This window comes from Palaemon carinicauda, chromosome 15 (assembly GCF_036898095.1).
Source record: "Palaemon carinicauda isolate YSFRI2023 chromosome 15, ASM3689809v2, whole genome shotgun sequence".
In the NCBI taxonomy this organism is placed as follows: Eukaryota; Metazoa; Arthropoda; class Malacostraca; order Decapoda; family Palaemonidae; genus Palaemon; species Palaemon carinicauda.
Genome location: NC_090739.1, coordinates 126,674,078 through 126,678,086, shown reverse-complemented (window position 1 = coordinate 126,678,086; position 4,009 = coordinate 126,674,078). Strand labels below are relative to the sequence as shown.

Sequence of the window (4,009 nt, the reverse complement as noted above, 5' to 3'; positions counted from 1 at the left end):
TTGGTGAAGAGTGTCCTTGTCGAGATACTCCATTTGTTTTGGTTATATGTTGCAGAAAGCGAACAGAAAAAGATCAGCTTCTGGAATTATAGAGTTGGGAGGGAAATGGGATATTTGGTGAAGAGTGTCCAAGTCGAGATACTCCATTTGTTTTAGTTATATGTTGTCATTAATAGCTTATAGATATATATTTTACATACAGTAATTCTGCTTGTCTTCTCTTTCTATCTCAAAACGGCTGCTGCGCCCCAAAGCCTTCAGTTGTCCACCAGAAACAGAATTCATGTTTCAGTTAAAAAGACCCACAATGGGTTTAGGGGAGATCGAACTTGGGACCTTTCGTTGGTGAAGTGATTATGCAATTGCTAAAACCGAGAAAGAAGAGAGTTGCTTTTTTTTTTTAAATAACAATCTACACACATATATGCATTTAGTTTATCAAAGGGAAAATATAGGTATGTTAGACTATTTTAGAAAGTCCTATACGAGGCAACCTAGTTTCAGGCACCGAAATTCGTTCAATTACTTCAAAGTTCCAGACGAAAAAATAATGTACTTACATGCACAGGGCTACTGAACTCTGTATATGACGGGTGATATCATGCTTTTGCTATATTGGCTCTCACGTTACATTTCTAACCTAATTGCTGTTTGTGAAAGACAGCTAAGGTTTGTTTGCGTGTTTCAGTAGTTCTTGGTATTTTACACAAGAGCATCAAGCTTCCACTTTAACTTTCTTTTTGTTTTCTCTAACGAGTATGATGACCTTTGATTTCATTCTAATCATTCCCTCATAAAATGGCCATGTGACTAGAAGACATATGTAGATAGTTTTTGATAATCAAAGCTACCGTTGTGTGAGAATATGGAGATGCGAGAGTGACTGGTTAAGCGTGTAAGTTGGTCTCAAACTTAGTAAAAATTGAGTTTTTGACCATGCGTCTGATGAACTGTGATTTCATAAGTAATGTGATGTGATTTCATAAGTAATGTGACACGAGCAAAAAAAAAAAAGAACAAAGAAGATTACAAAGACAATACATGGGCTTTAGATAGAAAGAATCTCTTCTGTATTGGAGACATGTCGTTAATTCAGAAATGACTTCGAGACAAAGAAGTAGTCAGGTTTTCGAAAGAAGTGACATTGGTTCATGTTAAAATTCTAAATTTTATCAATGTTTCCTTAGCTATACCGTTCTACAACAAATTCATCAGGACCTCGATTATCCACAACTTGGAAAATATTAAAGAAATTGCAATTTAAATGTCACTGAATTTAAAGCAAAGACCATCTTCTTGTGGAAGTCTTAAGTCTGACTACTGTATCTGATGGAGTAGTTTAGTTTTTAAAGGTTTGAGGTTTATAGGCCGCTTATGGATGGCAGAGGCAAGGGTTATTAACATTGCCCTATCGAGCAGGATAATGTCCTAGAGATTGACCATATATACATATGCTTAACGCCCAAGCCCCTTTCCTCCACTCAAGCTAGGACCAGACAGGAACAGACAATGACTGCAGAGGACTCAGCAGATAGACCTGTAGGCTACCCCAAAACCCCAATCTTTAGCTCACAAGGATGGTGAAGTTGTAGTGATCAAAGGAGCCAACGAGCTTGAGCGGGACTCGAACCCCAGTCTGGCGATCAGATCACCAGCCAAGGATGTTACCAACAGGCCACCACAAGATAATGGGGTTTATAAGATTTACATCAGGGGGTTCTTAGTTTGGACCTCAACAACTCTAACGTGTCTTCAGAAGGTTGCCAAATGGCATTTCTCAACCCCATGGCAATACAAATTGTTACACGAATGTACTTCACAAGGGATTCCTGCCCTGAACCTCACCTCATAAGCCACCATGGATTGTGTTGCCAAGAGTACATCATAAAGGATGCTCGACCTTGGGGACCTCATAGATGCTTGAAGTGTGTTTTCACGAAGCTTTCGAACTTAATGATGAACTATATCACAAATCCTTTATAATTTCAGTTCACTAATTAGAATTGCAGAAATCTCATAATCAATTGGACTTTTTTAAAACCTTTGTAGGTTCACTCTCAGGTTTGGTAGTTGTGTAGGTCATGGTCTGATTACAGGAGAGTTATTTGGATTACTTTGGGGGTATCTGGTCAATTCAGGTGTTTATTTGGGCACCTCTGGGAAAACCTGGATAACTCCTGGTTACGCCAGGTGCTACTTGGTTAATTCAATGTGTTACATCTGGTTAACTTTAAGACTACCTGATTACACCAAGAGCAACATCTCTGGGAAAACCTGGATAACTCTTGCTTATGCCAGGTGCTACTTGGTTAATTCAATGGGTTACATCTGGTTAACTTTAAGACTACCTGATTACACCAAGAGCAACATCTCTGGGAAAACCTGGATAACTCTTGCTTATGCCAGGTGCTACTTGGTTAATTCAATGGGTTACATCTGGTTAACTTCAAGACTACCTGATTACACCAAGAGCCTCATCTCTGGGAAAACCTGGATAACTCTAGGTTACGCCAGATGCTACTTGGTTAATTCAATTGGTTACTTTGTTATCTCAGGGGCTGGTTAACTTCAAGACTACCTGTTTACACCAACAGCAACCGGATTGACTCAGGAAGTTACTCTTTAATAAACAATTCTTTGACCAACTCAGGGTACTTGGTTTGGGGTGCGGAAAGGGTCGAGAGCCTCTGATTTAATGCCACTATTAAGTTGCAAACCTCAATTGTCTTCCATAACCTGCTGTTAAGCTCTTTTAAGTATTTTAGCTGGACCAGATGACGACCGCAGCAATGCTGTAACTTACATTAAGTTTATGGATTATGGCTGTGAAACGCACACACATACGCACACACAAAAATGATTCGTCCACACGCTTACGCGAATACACTAACACACGCATGCATTAAAGTTTACTCCAAATAAGGTAGTTTTTAGAATAGTTTAATTTTCGAGAAGAAAGTACAAATAAGCAAGATCTGCTGATGTATACAGGTACGTTGCATCTATGCAAACAAATGTACAATATTCTGCTATAGAATTGAATGTAGAATAAAGAGTTTTATCATGATTATTGTTATATAATATAAGCTCGTACTTGTTAATGCTTTCAGAGTACCCATGTGTGACAAGATATATATATATATATATATATATATATATATATATATATATATATAGATATATATATATATATATATATATATATATATATATATATATATATATATATATATATATATAATTAGATTATTAAGGTAATATTAAGGAATCTATGGTATATTTGTCGTTTTCGTATAAGAACTATTTTCCTGCCATAACTTTTGCCTAATACTTTTGCTCTTTGAAAATATACATCCACACATGGCACTAAAAGAGACTGCGCAGTATATAAAAGTCTTGCAATTTCATTCTATCATTCTGTTGTAAGTTTATTCTGTTAGGAAAGAGCCTGTTGCCATTCGATAAAGGAATCAGTTTCTAGTCCATCCTTTCAAACCGAACCTATTGCTAGCTCATCTTTTTTTTTTTTTTTTTTTTTTTTTTTTTTTACTGAGGCGCATTTGCACGGAATCTCACGGGTACCCTTTTAGCTCGGAAGAGTTTCCTAATAGCTGATTGGTTGGACAAAATCATTCTAACGAATCAGCTATACTCAATTTTTTTTTTTAATGAGGCAGATTTGCACTGCCTCGCAGGGGTGCCTTTTTAGCTCGGAAAAGTTTCCTGCTCTCTGATTGGTTAGAATGATCTTGTCCAACCAATCAGCGATCAGGAAACTTCTCCGAGCTAAAAGGGCACCCCTGCGAGTCGGTGCAAATCTGCCTCGCTAAAAAGAATTGACTTTAGTAGAAAACGTTTCCGAGCTAAAGGGGCACCCCCTGCGAGTCAGTGCAAATGCGCCTCATTAAAAGAAAAATGAGTATAGTTCAAAGTGTTGGGAACGAACGTATTATTAGTATATCCTGTTGAGGATGACCCTATTTCAAGTGCATCCTTTCCGACCGAATCT

General features: G+C 37.6%; 1 protein-coding gene across 1 annotated transcript in view; it reads left to right on the top strand.

Annotated features, from left to right (window-relative positions):
- LOC137654724 (sodium-coupled monocarboxylate transporter 1-like) overlaps nt 1-3,148 on the top strand; it is a 9,824-nt gene extending 6,676 nt beyond the window's left edge. The window contains exon 4 of the mRNA XM_068388627.1: nt 1-3,148. This exon is cut by the window's left edge and continues 476 nt beyond it. The gene's annotated coding sequence lies outside the window, so the exon portion shown is untranslated.
- The last annotated feature ends 861 nt before the right edge of the window (nt 3,149-4,009 follow it).